The 23,895-nt window shown below is 45.2% G+C and overlaps 1 protein-coding gene across 2 annotated transcripts in view; it reads right to left on the reverse strand.

The window, feature by feature from the left end:
- The window catches only part of LOC120035909 (signal transducer and activator of transcription 5B-like), a 96,070-nt gene that overhangs the window by 43,513 nt on the left and 28,662 nt on the right, over positions 1 to 23,895 (reverse strand). Inside the window, exon 1 of one of the 2 annotated variants that reach the window (XM_038982390.1) lies at positions 6,546 to 6,569. The exons of the other annotated variant lie outside the window; for it this stretch is intronic. The gene's annotated coding sequence lies outside the window, so the exon portion shown is untranslated. Of the gene's footprint in view, positions 1 to 6,545; positions 6,570 to 23,895 lie in introns of those variants that run through there. 2 annotated transcript variants of the gene reach the window in all.

Raw genomic sequence — 23,895 nt, forward strand, 5'->3', positions numbered from 1 at the left:
AAGGCATGTGTGTGTAATGATGATGACAGGAGTGAACAATGCTGGGGAGCCTGGCGCGAGGGGAAGAGTGGGAGCAGGTGTGACAGTTGAACAGTTTTGAACAAATACATTTCTTCCAAAATGTAGGAGTATCAAGAGAGAGATTTCATAATTTTTTTCCACTTTCAGTTTCACTTACTTAGCTAGCAAATGCAGCTAGCTAGTATAGCCTACTCAAACACCCTGCTCAAACAGAGGGATGCTATGTTAGCTAGCTCGCTATGACTATTCAACACTGGAACTCTTCCAAGTCAAGGTAAGCTTTTGGTTTTACTAATTTATTGCCACCGGGGCCCGCCGGTGTAAGCGCTAAACTGCTTACTGACTGTGCACTGTAAAGTTACTGCATGATTGTAGCAAGTTTACTAATCAAATCAAATTTATTTGTCACATACACATGGTTAGCAGATGTTAATGCGAGTGTAGCGAAATGCGAGTGTAGCGAAATGCTAACGCGTTAGTTCTATTAGCTATGTTGACTACGTTACTTTAGCTAATATGGTGACAACGATGTAGGCTGTGTGTAGCAGTTATGATATGGTTTGGCTTGGAAAGGTTTTTTGGCCTGGTCACATACAGCTGATGTGTTGTGCATTGACGTCCAAAAGCGACAAAGGGAAAAAGTGAGTGGAGAGCGCATAGATGCGAAAAGGAATACAACGTGGCTGTTCTGAACCGTGTTTACGCATGATCAGGGGTGTATTCATTCTGCCGATTCTGTTGAAAAACGTTTCTTAAATGGAATAAAACGGGGCTAAACATATCTGAATTTGTCCAATTGAAATTCTCGTTTGCAACTGTTGGACTAATGATTACACCCTATATCAGCTAGATGCAGGCAAGAGTGTGCAAGGAGGTATTGAATGTGTCGCTGTCTGTCCATGTGTCACAGTGTGTCACCTTGTCACGCCCTGATCTTAGAGAGCCTTTTAATTTCTCTTATTGATTTAGGTCGGGGTGTGATTAGGGTGGGCATTCTAGTTTTTATATTTCTTTGTTGGCCGGGTATGGTTCCCAATCAGAGGCAGCTGTCTATCGTTGTCTCTGATTGGGGATATACTTAGGCAGCCTTTTTTCCACCTTTAGTTTGTGGGATCTTGTTTTTGTGTAGTGCCTGTGAACACTGCATTTACTTCACGTTTCGTTTGTTCTGTGTTGTTATTGGTGAGTTTCTATTATTAAAACATGTGGAACTCTACGCACACTGCGCCTTGGTCCATTTCTAACAACGATCGTGACACACCTCAACATTTTCTCTCAACCTGTGTGCACCTACATTGTAACCTTCATTCATAGGCTAGGTTGTAGCAACCTCATGATGGGTAGGGAAAATTCCAAGTATCATGTAGTAGCCTAAACCTATCGCTGTTACATTGAACTGCGTGAATGGAATATGAATGACAGTCCTCCAATATGCTGTAATAGAAATAAGGCCATGCTCATGAGAAAGAGAAATTGTCCTCCGTCATCTTAAACGACTCTGACCGCCACTGTCCCACACATGTTGTCTATCTTGTCAAACACGTTGAATTTATATGCCACCAACAGCAGTTAGTAGGCTAATGGTTCATATCAAGCTGTCCAGCCCCACGTATACCCAGAGACTACTGAGGGGCTGAGGGGTATGGGTTAGGAGTAGCCTGCTGAGGGGTATGGGTTAGGATGAGCCTGCTGAGGGGTATGGGTTAGGAGGAGCCTGCTGAGGGGTATGGGTTAGGAGGAGCCTGCTGAGGGGTATGGGTTAGGAGGAGCCTGCTGAGGGGTATGGGTTAGGAGGAGCCTGCTGAGGCGTTAGGGATAGAAGAGGAGCAGAGGGTCAGACCATGATTGATTAGGTAGACAACTCTTTCCTCTGGTTGGACCAGGAACAAGCAGAACATCAGGACACCACATGCTGTTGCTGTCCAGAGGCTCCAAACAAAACATTCACATATTATCTTGATTTCTGTCTGGATCTCCTTCCACCGTCTCACACTCTCCCTACAAATGGCAGCCTGATGATTTCACCAGTCGTCCTCCCACTACCCCCATCTCCCCCAAACAGACACACAACAACTGAGTCCAACAACATCCCAACCTAGTCTAGAATCAGTCAAGGTCCTGTGTTTAGTGCCTGGCGGACGTGGTGTTGGAGGAAGGCTTCAAACATACAGACATGTGACCACCAACCTATACTGCCCCGTAACCTATTTCAGGCTCGACGCACTGACTCAGGCCTGCTGTGCTCTGTTGTGCACGTACTGCAGCCGCACTGTGTCAGTCCACCATCTGTCAGTCCACCACCTATCTAAGTACCTTTCATTTCTCCTGGCTCTCAGACCACAGCACTACCCTAGCAGACAGTCTCATGACTCCAATTTAACAGGAAAAAATGGAGAAGGAGAGAGAAAAAGAGAGTGAAGGACAGAAAGGGCAATAAATCAGCCAAACGGTCAATGAGGCGTGAAACAAGCTACATCCTGGTTCTTCACCTGTAACACATGACCCATGTGTCAGTCGGGGGTAAGACAGAGATCAGAAGTGACACCAAGGGAACCTACGTCGTTGGTCTGTTCAACACACACATACAGTATTTACAACACCTGTCATATATGAGCTCAAAACATTACATATTAAGGATGTCAAATGTACAGTGACTTTAAAATTCAACCCCCAGGCTTATGTACATTCACATTCTTTAGATTAAATTAACCAGTCCAGGAGCCATAAGTTAATAATGCTCAAATATGCACAAGACTGGAAGTCTTTCCATCAAGTTCAAAACCATTTCAGTGGCCTATCAAGACAGCCTGGTCTCAGAGCCATAGGAAACATACTTTATGTATTTCTAAGTACCTCCAAGACGTATGATTCCTACTAATGGTATAGTTACTTTAGACAGAAACAAAAGTAGGGAGGTTGGTCTGGGAGGATGGGTGGGCGTAATCTGCAACCGTCAAGCAATCCAAAGGTTGCGTGTTCATGTCTCGTTGAACATGCCTAACCCCTATTCTAAACTTAACCCAATTCACCGAACCTGCTACATACATTCCCCTAACCTTTGTCGTATTAGTTCTCCTAACCTTTTACGTAAATGATCTTAACCTTTGTCATTAGTTTCGCTAATCGCCAATGTAAATTCTCCCCGTAATGCTCCGTTGTTGTTATGGCGCAACAAGCCACCTGGTCTCAGAGAAAGAAGTATAATACTATACATCCTGAAAGATGTATAATAAGTTGAGTCATCCAATTTGTATGCTATTGTACGACCAGGTAAGACGTACGATACTATATATCCACTAATTCGTATGATATTGTATGACCGCTATTCCATTCATAATTAATATAACCTAACGTAACGTAACATATCATACTAATGGAGAGTCACAGATTTACATACAGAATAATATGAATTGTCCTGAGACCATGTTGATCAAGAGCAACTATTAGCCTTTTACTGCAGTGGGCTAAATCAGGGTCACACAGAGTTTCTTGGTAGTCTGAAACAAATCTACTTTGAAACAGAAGTATACACCTCACACACATGGTTATGGCCTTAAAAAAAGAAGACACCTGTACCATGTCAGATATATAGTTGAAATGTATTAAATCTTGAGTTTGCATCCCAATAATACACATTATATACATCACAGAGGACTGAAATATAACAAAACCATTTGACATAGAAACACCCTTTTTTTCCCCAATAATGCTTATTAATTATGAAAAATACGAATAACATTCCAACCATGAGGCCACTAGAGGGTGATTTGGTCATTTGACTGCAGGACTCCGACAATAGGAAGCACTGGTTACGGAGGTGAAAGATAGCGTGATGATGATACATCATAGGTCAACCCCCAGTGAACTCACTAATGGCCCCGAAAGGACCTCCATCTAATCTCAAACTGTACAATATTATCCTCTGTTAGTCAAGAAAGTACATTACTGTCTGACAGAATAGACACATTGAGAGATATTACTGATATCAGACAATGTGTTCAGTTAGCAAAGGCTGACCAACCCAGATGGATATCTGCAGCACAGACACAGGGCCACACACACACTTCCACAATCCACACGTACACACACAAACACACGCAGTAGCAGCCCTATGCTTTAGTCAAGTACAAGCCTCGGTTGTCTCATCTTTACCTTGGCCTTCCCTTCAAAGACCGCCAGACCGTCCAGACCGCAGCCCTCGTGTTTCCTCTTTATTACTTCTAAAGATGAAAAAGACATTGGCTACTTCACCCAAATCATTCTCACGCACAGACACTCAGCCCAGTGCCATTCTGACTAGATTTATTATACACAGACCGCAATACAAATGGATGTGGTCTGAGGGGGGGAAAAAGACACATATGTACAGAGACAAGCAAAGAAGACCAATTGCAATTACAGCTAAATGCAATAATCCATTCTCCACCCAGCTGGATGTGGTCCTTCACAACTAAGAGTACTGCCAGCCTTGGTTGGGTTTGTGTGTTGGAATGTCAGTGTACTGTATGGTAGAGCTGAGAGTAGGCACATAGAGAGTTAACTTTCATACTGTTAATTGTGTAAAACATGTCCAGGAACCAGACATTTGTACCTAAGAAATACTTTGAATAGAAGCACCTCGGAGACTTGGAGGGGGAAGGAAGTGCCCCCAGGTCCATCTCACAGCTCTTTGGATTCCAGTTCCTATACGAGGAGATCATGTCCTTTCTGTTTGTGATATTCCAAGCAGTTATCCAGTGATTGCTACAGAGGAAATCAATTCACTGTGAATTAGGAAGTCAAGGCAGCTGGATTAGAAAAAACGATTTCCTGTTCAAAGCCAACAGAGAATGAGAACGGAGAGTGTCAGTCAGTCAGGGAGCTGAAACATCTGCTCTTACTTTACGAAACAGACGCAGAGACAAGGTGTTACAATACTGGCCCTATTTACTGTAAATTTGCTGAGTAACCCCCCACTCACGCAGAGGATCGTCTTCATTCAGAAATAAATAGAACTCTGAGATAGTAAACTAAAAGACAGAGTGGCTGATGGTCCAGTTACTGCTCAACAAAGCACATCCTCTCTCTCTTGTTTTGACTCTAAATCTACAGCATTTCATTTCACTGATAAACCAGCACCTGGTAATTCCTGCTGCTATTTTTAAATGCTCACAGCCAGCCAGACAGACTGAGCTTTAAAATAAATAAATTGAATACAGAAAAAAAAGACGGCCAGGCTTCTCACTCAACTGCTGTGTCTCAGATGGGTCAAAGCGCCCCCGGGGAGAAGAGAGGGTGGAAAAGTCTCACTGAGTACAAGTGACCATCAGGGAGTCAACAAAGGGCAGAAAACATCATCTGTACTTGACAGACAACAGGATTACACATTTTTCCTTTTCTTTGATGGCAGACACTGTGTGTCTTCAATCCTGTCAGTAAGAAAAGGAGAGGAAAACACACTGTGTGTTTTCAAACCTGTCAGTAAGAAAAGGAGAGGAAAGCACACAGTGTGACGCATCAACCATCACTCTCCCGAGCTCAGCCTCAGTGACTCCACTGGAACCACTATGTCCCTCTGGTTCGTTGTGTATGGCCCACCACCACCACCACAGGTGATAGAACCACAGTGACCTATCCCCCTCTACAGTCTACAGCAGTGTGTTACTGTGTCCGTCTACAACCCCGAGGGGTCGCTCTACTCCACTCTCTCCACTGGACACTGTGTGTGTGTGTGTGTGTGTGTGTGTGTGTGTGTGTGTGTGTGTGTGTGTGTGTGTGTGTGTGTGTGTGTGTGTGTGTGTGTGTGTGTGTGTGTGTGTGTGGGCGTGTTTAACTATACTTGCGGGGACCAGAAGTCCCCACAAGAATAGTAAATGAACCAAAATTTGACCAACTGGGGACATTTTGTTAGTCCCCACAAGGTCAAATGCTATTTCTATGGGGTTTAGGGTTAAGGTTAGAATTAGTGTTAGGTTTAGGAGCTAAGGTTAGGTTTAGGGTTAGTTTTAGGGTTAGGAGCTAGGAGCTAGGGTTAAGGTTAGGTTTTGGGGTTAGGGTTAGGTTAGGTTTAGGGAAAATAGGATTTTGAATGGGACTGAATTGTGTCCCCCCACAAGGTTAGTTTGTGTGTGTGTGTGTGTGTGTGTGTGTGTGTGCGTTGGGGCTCTTTTTGCAAGAAGTCTATGTCACCCACTCTTTCCTCTTAGGAGAAACAGCATTTCATTTACACAAGTACTTCCTGTTAGGAACTTAAATGGCAAACTGCCACACCACCCACCACCACCACCACCCATGTGAAACTCACAGCTTGTTAGTTCGTGATGACACCAACTACCCAACTAAACAGCACACAAATCAACCAAGTGATTCATGTGACTGCAAATAGAAGCACATTTACTCTACTACAGAAAGCAGAAGATACATAAATGATTTACCTCAAATATACAGGTTCTCCAACCTAAATCAACCTTACTACAGTACAACAAAAATTCAAACGACAACTTCTTCATTAGCATATTTAAAATGCTAACTGATTGCAGCATTACCTTTAAGTCAGATGCATGACACTGATATTTACGGTTATAAAGAGACAGGGGAAATGCCTGTGACAACTCAGCACTGTACAAAGGCCAGGTACAGAGAGATAATAGGGGGAACTCCTACTGATAAATGGTATACAGATATAGGATCTTAATTTGACCAGTGTCCCACTGCAGGAAAATAATCCTGCAGCAACAGGAAATGTAAACTATTGTGTGGATTATAAATAATGGACATTGTTGTAGGGGCTGATACATTTCAGTTAGGGCAAATCAAGTCTGTAATTTTAAAGTGGGAATTACAAACTTTAGAAGCATTTTTAAACCTTGAATAGACTACAAGTTTGCATTAAAATGTCCTATAACAACAGGGTGATCAAATTAACATCCTACAGCTGTAGGGACTTGCTGTTCTTGTTGATTGACTGTCTGGACTGACTGCACACACTACACAGCCTGGATGGCTGTTAGGCAAATCTTCATGAACATCAAACAAGCTGTAGGACTGCGACAACACTGCCCTCCCTGCCTGCCTCTGACAGTGGCCTCTGCACTGCGGCTGGCTGTGTCAACCCCTCCCGACTCACTCTCTCTCTCTCTCAATTCAATTCAATTCAAGGCGCTTTATTAGCATGGGAAACAGATGTTAACATTGCCAAAGCTAGTGAAATAGATAATACACTAAACATTACACTCACTGAAGTTCCAAAAGAATAAAGACATTACAAATGTCATATTATGTATATATTCTCTCTGTCTCCGTCTCCGTCTCCCTCTCTGTCTCTCTCTCTCTCTGTCTCTCTCTCTTTGTCTCCCTCTCTGTCTCCCTCTCTGTCTCCCTCTCCGTCTCCCTCTCTGTCTCTCTCTCTCTGTCTCTCTCTCTCTCTCAATTCAATTAAATTCAATTCAAGGGGCTTTATTGGCATGGGAAACATGTGTTAACATTGCCAAAGCAAGTGAGGTAGATAAGAGAGAGATATTCTCCTTCTGTCTTTCTCACCTTGTCCACCCCGCCCCACTCTTTCTCCTCCCCCTCTCAATTCAATTCAAAGGGCTTTATTGGCATGAGAAACATATGTTTACATTGCCAAAGCAAGTAAAATAGATAACAAAAGTGAAATAAACAATAGAAAATTAACAGTAAACATTACACTCCAAAGGAATAGAGAATTTCAAATGTCATATTATCACTATGAACCGCGTTGTAAACGATGTGAAAATGGTAAAAGTACAAAAGGGAAAATAAATAAACAAAAATATGGGTTGTATTTACAATGGTGCTTGTTCTTCACTGCTTGCCCTTTTCTTGTGGCAACAGGTCACACATCTTGCTGCTGTGATGTCACACTTTAGTATTTCACCTAATAGATATATGAGTTTATCAAAATTGGATTTGTTTTCAAATTCTTTGTGGATCTGTGTAATCTCTCGCTCTCCCTTACTCTCTCTCTCCCCCCGCAACTTTCACGGCACCATGACTGGCTCTGTGCATAATCACACTGTCCCCCTGCCAGGGTTTATAAATAACCTCTGAAGTAACAGCTGAGTGTAAAATTAAGCACTTAACCTACATCCAGCGTGTCCAGCCCACATAGCGGCATCTGTCTCTCTCCACCTACCCAACTCCCAGACGGATCCAGACTAAGAGGGGGGAGCACTGCAGTCCAAAGGGCACGTTTTCAAACAGACGCAGCAGTTCGAGGCGAGTCTGTGATAGCCAGGACCCAGAGGAATGGGAGTGGGGGGTAGCTTCATGATTTAGAGGTGGGGTCTTAAGGGAGGCTCCCAAACAGATTTAGGCAACTGGGAAACCTTGGACCGTCAAGAGAGTGCAATGTTTAGGATATAACACCGTAGAAATGTTGTGTTGACCTCCACTGTAACCCCTCACATCATGACATCACAGCAGACCACTAGTAGAGTCCTGCCTGGCTGGCTGCAAACATTAGGCATGGACAAAGTGCAGCTTGCTTGTTAACAAATCAACTTGCCAGTAGATAGGAAGCAAAACACTGAATGTGAAACTCTCAGTAAAGACCAGACCAGCGAGGATGGATTCCAGCCAAGGCCATCCAACGGAGTGGACAGAGAGACTAGCCTCCATAGAGACTGTGAACAGGCTCATGTCAGGGACACTGCATTGGACTTTACGGGTTGTATTGTGCTAGCTACAGTAGACCTTCCGATGATCATCTCTGCTGTACCCCAGAGGACAACACATGACTGGGTCTGTGAGGTGTCGAGAGGGAAAGAGGAGGGAGGAGACCGGGACAAAAGAAGCCCTTTGTGCCTCCCAGTTCCAGCCCAGAGGGGATGACACTACAGTAATGACAGGAATAGCATCCTTTCATCAACCCAACCCTCCTCCCACCCCCATATTTACTGTATACAGTAGGCTCAACATGACATGACTCATCAGTTCACTACCAAGGTCATGTAGGCTATACAGTTGAAGTCAGAAGTCACAATTCCAGTGGGTCAGAAGTTTACATATACTAAGTTGACTGTGCCTTTAAACAGCTTGGAAAATTCCAGAAATTGATGTCATGGCTTTAGAAGCTTCTGATAGATTATTTGAGTCAATTGGAGGTGTACCTGTGGATGTATTTCAAGGCCTACCTTCACACTCAGTGCCTCTTTGCTTGACATCATTGGAAAATCAAAATAAATCAGCCAAGACCTCATAAAAAAATTGTGGACCTCCACAAGTCTGGTTCATCCTTAGGAGCAATTTCCAAACGCCTGAAGGTACCACGTTCATCTGTACAAACAACAGCACGCAAGTATAAACACCATGGGACCATGCAGCCGTCATACCGCTCAGGAAGGAGACGCGTTCTGTCTCCTAGAGATGAACGTACTTTGGTGCAAAAAGTGCAAATCAATCCCAGAACAACAGCAAAGGACCTTGTGGAGATGCTGGAGGAAACCGGTACAAAAGTATCTATATCCACAGTAAAACGAGTCCTATATCGACATAACCTGAAAGGCCGCTCAGCAAGTAAGAAGCCACTGCTCCAAAACCGCCATAAAAAAGCCAGACTACGGTTGGGGACAAAGATCGTACATTTTGGAGAAATGTCCTCTGGTCTGATGAAACAAAAATAGAACTGTTTGGCCATAATGACCATTGTTATGTTTGTAGGAAAAAGGGGGAGGCTTGCAAGCCGAAGAACACCATCCCAATCGTGAAGCACGGGGGTGGCAGCATCATGTTGTGGTGGTGCTTTGCTGCAGGAGGGACTGGTGCACTTCACAAAATAGATGGCATCATGAGGGGGGGAAATTATGTGGATATATTGAAGCAACATCTCAAGACATCAGTCAGGAAGTTAAAGCTTGGTCGCAAATGGGTCTTCCAAATGGACAATGACCCCAAGCATACTTCCTAAGTTGTGGCAAAATGGCTTAAGGACAACAAAGTCAAGGTATTGGAGTGGCCATCACAAAGCTCTGACCTCAATCCTATAGAAAATTTGTGGGCAGAACTGAAAAAGCGTGTGCGAGCAAGGAGGCCTACAAACCTGACTCAGTTACACCAGCTCTGTCAGGAAGAATGGGCTAAAATTCACCCAACTTATTGTGGGAAGCTTGTGGAAGGCTACCTGAAACGTTTGACCCAAGTTAAACAATTTAAAGGCAATGCTACCAAATACTAATTGAGTGTATGTAAACTTCTGACCCACTGGGAATGTGACGAAAGAAATAAAAGCTGAAATAAATTATTCTCTCTAGTATTATTCTGAAATTTCACATTCTTAAAATAAAGTGGTGATCCTAACGGACCTTAAACAGGATATTTTTACAAGGATTAAATGTCAGGAATTGTGAAAAACTGAGTTTAAATATATTTGGCTAAGACTTCCGACTTCAACTGTACATTAGGTGGGCTGTGGTGCTGGGTGTTTGTGGGCATAATGTGTGTGTGTCTGCTAGTGTGTGTGTGTGTTCACACATGCTCATCCCTGCATGTGTACATTTGCTTCCAGCTGTGGGTTGGGTAGATTTAGAACTATTTACTGATCATGTTTAATTAATAATAAGGGCAGAAAAATCCCCCCTGGGAGTCCAACATGTAGCAGGACATCACATCATGGTCTAGTCTCTCTGCCCTGTGGTTTATCCCTCCTCTCCCAGCAGCACCACTGTCTGCCTGTCTGACAGTTCCTGTCTGTTTTTCACAGCCACGCTGCACAGCAGGACCCTCCACAAGCACATCCACATAACACATCCTAAGGGTAGCAACATTACTGTTGCTGCCATGCTATGTTGTTGTCTTAGGTCTCTCTTTATGTAGTATTGTGGTGTCTCTCTTGTCGTGATGTGTGTTTTGTCCTATATATTTATTTTATTTTGTATTTTAAATACCAGGCCCCCGTCACCCCAGGAGGCCTTTTGTCTTTTGGTAGGCCATCATTGTAAATAAGAATTTGTTCTTAACTGACTTGCCTAATTAAATACAGGTTCAATTAAAAAATAAAACAGTTGAGTGGAGCGCGGCTACTGTATAATGTTTACATTTAAAAAATGTATTTGGGTTTGTGTGTGTGTGCAAGTCTGCGTGTGTGGGTATGTCTGTCAACAGACAGTGGAACTAAGGCTATGATAGTGGAACTAAGGCTATGTTGGCACAGTCTGTCTGTCTGTCTGTCTGTCTACAGAGGACATTGGTCTAAATGAGCATGGCTAACAGGGTCATCGTGGTCACATGTTTGTCATTAACTTAATGACAACTTGTGACCTCCATGCAGGCCCAGGGCTGGGCTGGGCTCCTCTTGAAGAACAGAGTGGTAGGGTGGTTACGAGACTCACAAACATACATACACACACACAAAGCTTTTTTCATACTGAACATAACAACAGCTCTTCATAGAGAGGTCGATGTAACCATCAAAAAAAGCATTTGTCACCGTCTGATGGGAGCAGGGGTACTGAGTGAAGCAGGAGAGAGGGCAGTGCTCTGTAAAGAGGGACAGCCACATGTTGACACGCTAATGAATCGCATAACGAAGCGTATTCAACAGGGGAGGTTCCAAGGCCTGTCTCTGGGCCCTTTACGGCCGGGACCTGATGGAATCATTACACTGTTCGGAGCAGGAACAATGGAGGGACACAGAGGGCTTTGATCATGGGACCGACCCAAGGGAGATGGATGGGGAGTGTGGCTCAGAGGACCCCTCGTGAACCGCCCTGGGGAGGGACCGAGTGTAGAGAGGACGAAGGATAACGGATTGCAGGATGACTGGTTTATGCATCCCCACTTCTCCAAACTTTATAACATTCTGAGATGGAAAGGGGAACTAAGGAAGAAAACCTGTTATAAAAGGCAGTGTAACTGTGGTAACTAACTCAGAAGGTGAGTGTTCTGCACATGGGTCGACTGACTCCCACTACCACGTAGCCCCATCGATCAGGTGCGTCACACACACACGTTGCTAAGGAGAAGTCGGCCAAGCGAACCTGTTGCACTCCGCTGGCGAACACACGCTGCCAGATTGAAAGGCCCAATGCTACTTACTGAGAGGAGGCAAGAGAAAAGACATGAGTGATGTCATTACTATCTATCCAGCTGTAGAATACTAATACGCCTGCAGTTAATAGCAGAACATCTACCCACTGTTAGGCACTACCAAATCAAATCAAATCAATTTATATAGCCCTTCGTACATCAGCTGATATCTCAAAGTGTTGTACAGAAACCCAGCCTAAAACCCCAAACAGCAAGCAATGCAGGTGAAGAAGCACGGTGGCTAGGAAAAACTCCCTAGAAAGGCCAAAACCTAGGAAGAAACCTAGAGAGGAACCAGGCTATGAGGGGTGGTCAGTCCTCTTCTGGCTGGCCAAGATGTTCAAATGTTCATAAATGACCAGCATGGTCAAATAATAATAATCACAGTAGTTGTCGAGGGTGCAGCAAGTCAGCACCTCAGGAGTAAATGTCAGTTGGCTTTTCATAGCCGATCATTAAGAGTATCTCTACCGCTCCTGCGGTCTCTAGAGAGTTGAAAACAGCAGGTCGGGGACAGGTAGCACATCCGGTGAACAGGTCAGGGTTCCATAGCCGCAGGCAGAACAGTTGAAACTGAAGCAGCAGCACGGCCAGGTGGACTGGGGACAGCAAGGAGTCATCATGCCAGGTAGTCCTGAGGCATGGTCCTAGGGCTCAGGTCCTCCGAGAGAGAGAAAGAAAGAGAGAAAGAGATTCACACAGGACACCGGATAAGACAGGAGAAGTACTCCAGATATAACCAGTGTCAATGGCAGCAGCAGTACACAAGCACACACACACACACACACACACACACACACACACACACACACACACACACACACACACACACACACACACACACACACACACACACACACACACACACACACACACACACACACAATCTTGACCCATGCACAGATCCCATTGTATTGTTGTAAAATGGGGAAGATAATACCCCTCCACGGTGCTAGTCAGTACAGCCTTGGAGTTGAGAACACAATGACCTGCTAGCTGTGATTATGGGGCGCAGAGAAAGGAGGAAATACACACAGACATTACGCACACTCACACACAACAACACACACATTTTCACACAGCAGCCAGAGACTCAAAATGTGTGGTATTATTTGGATCCTGAGAACCAGATAGGCCAGACAGCACTCCGCCTCTTTCTTTACCAACACCCCCTTTTACACCCCCTTCCCCCTCAGTGGGATACAGAGAGAAGAGGCTGTCTTGGATGTTTGAACAAAAGGAAGAGCGCACATACAAAAGAAACACACGCCCTAAATGCCCACCATACTGTATGTCAATATTGATGACAGTCAAAATGAGACACTGTGAAATGCTCATGGGTGTTACTTGTGCATGTCAAAATGACTGCTATCTATTGTAGGCTACAGGACTGTCAGTCTATCTCGCTCCGTCTGAGAGTCTAGCAGTAATAATGTCCTCCTGACTGGTTCTATAGGGAAAGAGGGATACCTAGTCAGTTGTACAACTGAACGCATTCAACTGAAATGTGTCTTCCACATTTAACCCAACCTGGGAATACTGAGTGGTGGGAAATGCCTGAGTTTCACTCTATCTGGGAAATTGAGCTCCTTCTTCACAAGTTGGGCATTGTGGCTAAACCCAAAGACCAACCCACACAGCGTGGCAGAGAAGAGAGAAATGTCAATGCGAGAAAAAGGAGGTTGCTTGGGTTTTAGTTTGATTAGTAAACAAAAAGCATCTCAACCTCAGCACACATTCTTGACAAACCAACTGTTTGTTTCTGGGTCTACATTCGTTACTGTCCTGAAATAAACAGCTACCATCCCAACCAGAAGTGAAGCCAGAACCCGACATAGCTCATTGGCAGCACTTCTATTTAAAAACCAAAGGACCTATTTCTATACTGTAACTCTGTAGCGGGCGTGACGGGAGCAGCATGCATTCATGGCAATTGAAAGGCATTCTCTGACTACACAGATCCATGGACAGCCTCAGACTACGCGTCTCGACTCAACACAGAAGCCTCAGCTCTCTAAAGGAATACAAGTGTGTGTGTTTGTGTACTTCTCCGGCTCTTATAGAGCACCAGAGGCTGGAAAGCTGTTACTTCCATGTCAGTGGCTGGAACATTAGGAGACTGCAGAGTGATGGAAGGGGAGGGCAGGGCAACAAGTAGAAAGCAGAATCAATCAAAGCACACAGCTCCCAGCTCTCAGCCTGCATGGGAAAAGACCTGTGGCCACATATATGGGTGATCAAACACAGTCCGCCATTGACAACTGCTCAATGCAGTCATGCTGATGTGGTTACCTACTTAGGCTTCATTTACACAGGCAGCCCAATTCAGATATGTTGCCCAATTATTAGCAAAAGAGCTGATCTGATTGATTAAAAGACCAATTAGTGGGAAAATATCAGAATTGGGCTGCCTGTGTAAACGCAGCCATAATGGCAAGAATAATTCTGAATTGTGGATTGTCTGAGCGCCCACTAGACGAAAGAACACAACACAGCCTAAGGGCTAGTCATACACAGCTGTCGTAATAAATGTTGCTTCTGCAAGACTATGTTCTAGAACAGGTATTCATGTACCCCCAGGGGTACACGCAATGTCGTCTGGGGTACGGCAAATCAAATTTAACAATAAAAAAAAAAAAAAAATAACATTTATTTTTTATTTTTTATTAAATATATTCAATTTTTTTCACATTTTCAAACAGTCCATTTATATTTTCCAACGGGGCTATACATTTGGGCAAGTTTTTTTCCCTCGTGACGTCACCGAATGAAACGCTATTACATTTTAGTCATTTAGCAGACGCTCTTATCCAGAGCAACTTACAGTAGAGTGCATACATTTTGTTACATTTTACATACTGAGACAAGGATATCCCTACCGGCCAAACCCTCCCTAACCCGGACGACGCTATGCCAATTGTGCGTCGCCCCACGGACCTCCCGGTTGCGACCGGCTGCGACAGAGCCTGGGCGCGAACCCAGAGACTCTGGTGGCGCAGCTAGCACTGCGATGCAGTGCCCTAGACCACTGCGCCACCCGGGAGGCGTGCACCACCGCTATTAGCGCGCACCACCGCTAACTAGCTAGCCATTTCACATCGGTTACATGCGCAATTAGGCAGGTACTTTACCGAAACGGATGACACAAACAACTGGATTCGTTATCCCTTTCATGCCCTGCCTCCAGTCCATTTACCGATATCTGAACAAGAGAGCCTCATCAAAATTGCAACAAGCGGTGCTGTGAAAATTGAATTTAATCAGAAGCCACTGCCAGATTTCAGGATTGGGCTGCGCTCAGAGTATCCTGCCTTGGCATATTGCGCTGTTAAGACACTGATGTCCTTTGCAACCACGTACCTATGTGAGAGTGGATTCTCGGCCCTCACTAACGTGAAAACTAAATACAGGCACAGACTGTGTGTGGAAAATGATTTAAGACTGAGACTCTCTCCAATACAACCCAACATTGCAGAGTTATGTGCATCCTTTCAAGCACACACTTCTCATTGACCTGTGGTGAGTTATTCAATTTTCAATTAACAAATGAAGTTTTATATGTAAGATGGCGAAATAAAAGATCAAAATGATTGATTATTATTTGTGCCCTGGTCCTATAAGAGCTCTTTGTCACTTCCCACGAGCCGTGTTGTGACATAAACTCACACTCATTCTTATGTTTAATAAATGTATCGTATAGTGTGTGTGTGCTGGAGGTTGAATGTTTGAAGGGGTACGGGACTATAAAAAGTTTGGAAACCACTGTTCTAGAAGAATATTGCACCATAAACATGTCATTACTGTAGCTCTGCGGCTATGTCTGATGAATGATGCTTTAGTTCACAGTGAGCGGACCAGATATTTCTGCTGAGTCTGCGGCACAGGAGCCATAGTTCACTGGTGATGACACAGAGAGAACGTGGCTGGCCTTTTGCAATGCTGTGGAGTAGTAGGTCAAGTATTTCAAGGGAAGGGAAGAGTGGAAAAGTAGAGGGAGGGAGGGATGGATGGAGGGGGTTAGCTTGAAAAGCACGCTAGAGAAGCATGTGACATTGAGGATCCGCCAATGAGAGCCACGGTAGTGTAGCTAGGTCAAAAAGAACCAGGCCGGGCAAAGACCAAATGTCTGTCTGTAGAGTGAAGTGTAGTTTTATAACAATCGTTTAATGGAGTACACTCCCAGTCTCATTAATGGAGGACAGGAGTTTTTCAAGAGTTTTTATCAATAGTTAGTTCAGGTCACGTAGTCAGGATAGACACCTGACCTTAGCGAATACAGCAGACTTACTGGAATAGCGAGTGTTTGCAATGTATAACCGCATTACATCTTATGTCACCGTTGGTTATGTCTGTTCATTTGTCCCTCTTTGGAACCCATTATAGGACGTGTCCAAGTAGACACTAGAGACTTCAGGTGAGTCATAGTGGCTTCCTCTTTCTCTGAAGTAGGCTAGGCTAAATTCTTGTTACTCTCACCATTTTGTGGGGAAGAACTTTGGATCAGGCTGATGTTTACTGGGATACGTCTTGTTCTGGAAGCAGAACTGAGTGATTTCCACTAGATGGGCCAGCCGCAAAGTCAAAATAGGCTATATTGTAAAAACCATGGAAAAAAACATTTGCTTTTTGGTCATAGCCCTTTACACTCGTACCCGTATACGCGTTGAAAATAGATTTGGGCACCGATAAGCACCTAAATTGGAACACAGTAGCTGTACAGCAACCTGCTATAAATGACATCAGACCTCAGGCTCTAAGCTTCACAGTGCTGTGAGGGTTTTGACTGACAGCCGTGCTGAACTTGAGCACGGCGCGTGACAAGAAGTCGCCCCAATCCCTCCTGCTAATTGGACAACTTTTGCAATTGTTTTGGTTTTCTGAGTGAGGGAAGTGTTGTAAATTAAGAGAACTCCATGTATTTTGAAAGATGAGACGTTGAGGATTTTAATAAATACCGCTTTGATGTCATACAAGCAAGCCAAACACCCATGAGTCCAAATGTGCACTTCACATTTCCATATCATAAAACTCACGTCATATACAGTGTCAACGTTTATGATCACTATGTTTGATGAAGAGCCACAAGATGACATGGTGTCATACCCTTGGCTGTTCTGAACAGAATGAGCCTATGTTTGTCCATTGTGAAGAACACACAGCTGCCACGGAACACACAGCTGAATGCACACATGACTCCTTTCTATATGCACAAAATTACAATCCGTTTCCCTGTATTGCATTGTGAAAGCCTAGCACTGTAAGATCATATTGTATAACTTAGCTAGTCGTGTTGGCAATAGAACAAGCGTTCAAATGATGCCCACCTGACTCGTTTTTGGATTGCGTAAACACCAACAGTAATTGTGTGATCGCGGGGATGCAGGGTTGTGTTCCAACCAAAACGACTACAAGTGTACTTGCTCTAGTTCCTCAACGGCACAGCTAGGAGCTCAAAAAGCACCTTATAGTTGAAGACTCTTCTTTGAGTCATAAAGTGCATTGAAATGGCTTAGGAACTGTGTACGCTTTGGAGAGGTGTTTGGCCACTTGGAGACACCAGTTAGTCCTCTCACTCAAACCCATGTTCTTTTTATGTCTTATGTTGCACCTACCCCACATTTTCCAGGAAATTTTCTTATCATGTTCCTGAATGTGTCCAGTGTATTTTCAGATTTCGTTATCAACAAATGCAGGGAGAAAAGTACAGTAAATGTAATGTGCAAAATAAATGAACAGTAATGTTTGGAATCAGTCTTGTCAGGTGAACTGTTGTCTTCTTTGGTAAAATAATTTCCCCATAATCGCCAAACTGTTCCCTTTCAATTGCTACCATGCTTATTCATTTCATTTAAATGTAGCCCTATCCGTGTAGGCCAATTCCCTCGTTGTGTAGAGAGTTAAGGTCAGGGTTAGGCATTAGGGTTAGCAGTGCGGTTAAGGTTAGTGTTAAGGTTAGGTTTAAAATCCGATTTTATGACGTTGTGGCTTTGCCACTCTGCAGAGCTGCCTCCAGAATAACATTCATGACGAAAAACGTTAACCTGCCTTGAAACAGTGGAACACTTGTGCTCTGTCAGACACACTGGAACCTCTCAGAAGGCATGGGTAACATCATTTGAGTGGTTTTGAATGATCTTGAAGGGATTCGATTTAAATGAAAGCACAACTTCTACACTACATATACAAAAGTATGTGAACAAATTTCCTTCAAATTAATGGATTTGGCTATTTCAGCCACACCCATTGCTGACATGTGTATGAGATCATGCACACATCCATGAAATCTCCATAGACAAACATTGTCAGTAAAATGGCCTTACTGAAGAGCTCAGTGACTTTCAACGTGGCACCGTCATAGGATGCCACTTTTCCAACAAGTCAGTTTGTCAAATTTCTGCCCTGCTCGAGCTGCACCGGTCAACTGTAAGTGCTGTTATTGTGAAGTGGAAACGTCTAGGAGCAATAACGGCTCAGCCACGAAGTGGTAGGCCACACAAGCTCACAGAATGGGACGGCCGAGTCCTGAAGCGCATAGCGTGTAAAAATCGTCTGTCCTCGGTTGCAACACTCACCACCGAGTTCCAAACTGCCTCTGAAAGCAACGTCAGCACAAGAACTGTTCGTCAGGAGCTTCAAATGGGTTTCCATGGCTGAGCAGCCGCACACAAGCCTAAGATCACCATGCGCAATGCCAAGCGTCGGCTGGAGTGGTGTAATACTCGCCCCCATTGGACTATGGAGCAGTGGAAATGCGTTCTCTGGAGTGATGAATCACACTTCACCATCTGGCAGTGCGAAGGATGAATCTGGGTTTGGCGGATGCCAGGAGAACGCTACCTGCCCGAATGCATAGTGCCAACTGTAAAGTTTGGTGGAGGAGGAATAATGATCTGGGGCTGTTTTTCATGGTTCGGGCTCGGTCCCTTTGTCCCTTCACTGGAACTATCTTAATGCTACAGCATACAATGACATTCTAGACGATTCTGTGCTTCCAACTTTGTTGCAACAGTTTGGGGAAGGCCCTTTCCTGTTTCAGCATGAAAATGCCTCCTTGCACAAAGTGAGGTCCATACAGAAATATTGCCGAAATTGGTGTGGAAGAACTTGAATGGCCTGCACAGAACCCATCGAACACCTTTGGGATGAATTGGAACGCAGACTGTGAGCCAGGCCTAATCGCCCAACATCAGTGCACGACCTCACTAATGCTCTTGTGGCTGAATGGAAGCAAGTCCACACAGTAATGTTCCAACATCTAGTGGAAAGCCTTCCCAGAAGAGTGGAGGCTGTTATAGCAGCAAAGGGGGGACCAACTCCATATTAACGCCCATGATTTTGAAATTAGATTTTCAACGAGCAGGTGTCCACATACTTTTGGTCATGTAGTGTACGTTAAAACAGACAATGATACAGTATGTTGTGTGATGCACCCGGCTAGGAGCAACTGTGTTCAGTTAACTGTGCTAGTTAAGTCCACTAGCAGACTTGTTTTGGTGCATTGAAGGGATGTTGAGTGAGATAACGATACCTGATACAACAGTAGACTGTAGATTAAACAGCATGGCGCACCAAAGAGATTAGATTTAGATTTCTCTGTTCACTACAAGTGTGTGAGGAGAATGGACACACACGCACACACACACACACATATACACTGCAGAGATACTGTTCTTCCTGTCGTGTCAGAAGCATGTCCGTCAGTCACTGCTTCAGAGGGAGGGAGGGCAAAAGGGAGAGCAGGCGGGAGGGAGAGAGACAGGTGCTGATTGAGCCAAGCGCTCTGTTCTGATCTGTGCTTGCCCCCTCTCTCTCTCTCTCTGACAATGTGGGGCCTTGCTCTGACCTCATTGTGCTCACTAGGCATGCGAGGCTCTGTAAATCTCTCTCTCCTCTCCCCACCCACAGCCCTCTGCAGCCTGCTGCCTCTCTGCTCTGTGTTGCCCCATTCTCTCCAGCCATCTGATCAGGGTACAGTCCTGAGACAGACATAAAGGGCCTGCATCCTACGTAAACAGAGCCACGGAGCGTCGTATGTGGTCCGCTCCAAAATGTCAGCCACGTAAAGGTACGTAGAACTACGCAGAAAACAACGCTCCGTCGCAGCGTTTGCATGAAGTGTGTAGTGGCCTTAAGGTGAGGTACCCTGAGTGACTGCCTGACTGGTTGACTTGCTGACTGACTGCCTGACTGGTTGACTTGCTGACTGACTGACTGACTGTGGGTATCAGCAGCACATTGCACTACACACTGAGTGTCCACAGGGTCCACTTCTAGGGAATGATTTGGATACGTTCCGTGAATGTTTGTCACTAAGAGCCTGGTTTGTCATGTTAACATCATTCTAAATCCAGGACCGCAGGGTCACACAGGTTCCAATCTAAGGGAGGCGCTCGGAGGCACTAGGATACATGCATCCGCAACTCCATACCTTCAGTAGCTTTTGGGTTGGTGTGTGTGTGTGTGTGTGTGTGTGTGTGTGTGTGGAGAGTTTCTGGTTTGTTGTTTATAGTAGAGTATCAGGTGTGACAGGATGGTTATTACTGCAGCTGGGCTCTGCGTAGCCCTGGGGACACGGATTCACTTAGTCAGTAATACACCTCTCTCACAAACCAAATGTAACAGTTCATTCACATCAAATAAGAATACGTTGAACTTGATCTGCACTTCCAGGTCTGTCGAGGGGTTTGGGTCAGTCAGAGCAGGGCTGCACAACTCTGCACAAAATATCGACTGGTTTTCATTCCTGCCTTTTAAATCAGTGACCGACTCAGACCTGGACAACCAGGATTGAGCACTGAGTGAAAGCAGTGACAGTGACAAATCAATGATCTGTTAGGAAGAAGAAAAAAGTCCAGCAGAACTATGACCCTGAAGGACTGGAGTTGAGCACTGCTGGTTGAGAGGGAACGCAGTGCCAAGTGGACAGAGTGGCCTGTGTGTGTGTGGATCCTGATAAAGTGAGCAGACGGAGGAGGAGCAGCGTTTTGAGAAATGTTACCGTACCAGACCTCATCCTCTTCCTCTTTTTTTTTTTATCCACCCATGTCCTCAAGTAAACCTTAATGTTCAGACAGGGGGAAAGGAAGAGAGGAACAGAGAGATTAAAGTAGAGATGGTTAAGATAGCAAATAAATAGTCAAAATGTGAAAGGAAGTTTAGACATATTAATGAAAAGTGCTCATGATTACTGTGAGTCGTGCTTATCTGTGTCAGCAGCAACCACAACCGGCTAAGGCTGTCGGTTTACTTGTATGTTCACTGGGCATATGTGTATGTGTTTGCATGTTTGTCTCTCTCTGTGTGTGTGTGTGTGTGTGTGTGTGTGGGCGCGCGTGCAAGTTTGTCTCTGTGTGTATGTGTGTGCATGTTTCTGTCTCTCTCTCTCTCTGTGTGTGTGTGTGTGTGTTTGTCAGAAAGTCATTATATAATCATGGAGGGATGACATAAGGCTGGGGTCAGCAGGAGGAATGCCAGCTGGCAGGAGAGATGCCAGGCCACAGCCAGGTTGGGTTGGACCAGTTCCCTGCAGCCTCCTCCATCCACAGTGGGTGGGGAGAGAGAATGAGCCAGGCAGGGAGGAAGAAGGACCAACAATCCCTTGTTTACACTAACTGATATCATGCAGTCCACACCATTCCTCAGATGTTAACACCCCTAGAACCATATCGTTCATATCCCTTACAACACAACCACCAGTAGAATATCAGGTCCCACTGACAGAATGACGGTAAACACAACAAGCATGGTCCTGTCCTTCTGACCTACAAATCCTACTGTAGGATGGCAGCATGTGGCACGGGGCTATGAGGTCTGGGCTTGTTGGCAGGGAGCGGGGACAATCAATTTCCTAAAAGCATCAGCCATCACCAAGAAGCTTAACCTACATATGGATCAAAACAAGATGGCAGATGAAATGACCCACTGAAAGACCCATCACTAGCGCCTGTCACAAACACTTCAGTTCACTAATCTGTCAGTTAAGGACATGGGCCTATGACTAAGGCATGGCTGTTAAGCTCCTACTGCTGTGGCATTTGCACGTGTGTGTGCATGTGTACGTGGTCTACTGGCAAAGACAAGGCTCACAACACAAACAAAGCAAACAGAGAGTGTAGCAGATCAATTTAGACCAATAATATTTGGGTCTCATTATCCAGCTCTAATCTGGCCTAAAAGCCTTGGCCTGGCCACATGGAATGGCTGCATTGTTCAGCCTCAGTCCCAGTTACTGGAGACTGGAGACCCTGCCTCCATAGCATTGAATTCCCTTCCCTCCAGCAGCAGAGCCCAGACCTCGGGCCCCATGGAGGAGACCTGACCACATTAGTGCCTGGTCACTGCCCACACCCTCATCAGAGACTTCAGCAATCCACTGACAACCAGCAGTTCTGCTCTCTCTCTGCAGTAAGTGAACGTGTAAGAAGGCAGCTTCTCCACTTGTCCAACAGGGCTTGTTACGTGACAGCAGTTACAACACAGAGAGAGAGACAACCAAATGCTCTACTTTATTGTCCAGATCAGTATGTGTATAAAATCCTAATCACATCAGTAAAAAATTCAATCACAGAAAACCAAGGCTCCCGCCCAGCTCTGTGTAGCTACTTTGTTACCATGAATTGGCCTTCAGTGATACTGGTCCAGGGTAAATCCCTGCCATCTGTCCAGGAGCCAAGGTCCACCAGAGGCCTGACCCCCCCCCCCCCCCCCCCCCCTCACAGACAGCCTGTGCTACTTCGGTATCTGGTTCTGTACCAGGGGAACCACTAATAGCCAGGCTCTCTGACACACTAACCAGTCAGTCATAACCTCACATAACACAAGCCAGCCTTATCCCTGTGGCACAGCCTTATAACCTCAAGAGATCTTGCTTAGCGGCGCAGACCGGCCATCTCCAGGATTAGAGGTATTTTCTGATGACACAACAGCCTTCTTCAACTGAACAGACAAACCATTGTCTGTCAGTAGGGTCATGGTGGAGTGGATCAGACAGGCCAGGCGGCCCGGTGTGGTGAGGTGCTGCTGTCTCAGACGGCTGGCTGCAGTAAAGCAGCTTTAGAGGAGGGATGAAGGGAGAGAAAGAGGCGATTAAGAGGCTGAGATTGACAGCTGGAGACGGTGTAATGAGGCCCCTCAACAAAAGGCCTAGGAAGACAAGTGTGAGGGGGACCATGTTTATGCATTCTTTAGAGGGTTGCTGATGGGGCCTCAGCGAGCCTCCTGGGAGAGGAATTTCAGGGGCCACCATCCCAGCCGTGTCCCAGTCCTGCCCCAGTCTTGTCCCAGTCCTGCCCCAGTCCTGTCCCAGTCCTGCCCCAGCCCAGTCCCAGCCCTGCCGCAGTCCCGCCCCTGTCCCAGTCCTGCCCCTGTCCCAGTCCCAGTCCTGCCCCAGGAGTGCGTGAGGTAAGTAGAGGAAATTGCTACTGCTCAAATCTCATTAACTCTCTCTCCCAAGGCTTGGAGGAGGAGACTTGCAGTAGACATGCCCACAAGGTTAGGATCTGTCTATTCACTCAGCTTAGGCGGCCACCATCGAGGCATCAGTGGAGGCAGAGTTGACCCTACAGAAAAGGGTCCTAGAAGCCTCATAGCAAATTAAGTTAAATAAAGGCCTGCACTCAATGGAAGAAAAAGAAGCCAGCTCTCACTGGATGTAGTTGCAGCAGATCCTTAGCTTTTTGATCTTTTCAGAGAGGCAACATGTCCTAATAGTCAATGTCCTCATGTAGAATAATCATGCTAGAGTCAAGCCAGACTAGTGGAGGTCCCTACTGTATAGCATTTACACTATGATGACGTCTAGCCGAGCTCCAGCTAGCCATTGATACAACTGTTTTATTGTCACACACA

Source organism: Salvelinus namaycush, chromosome 3, assembly GCF_016432855.1.
Source record: "Salvelinus namaycush isolate Seneca chromosome 3, SaNama_1.0, whole genome shotgun sequence".
In the NCBI taxonomy this organism is placed as follows: Eukaryota; Metazoa; Chordata; class Actinopteri; order Salmoniformes; family Salmonidae; genus Salvelinus; species Salvelinus namaycush.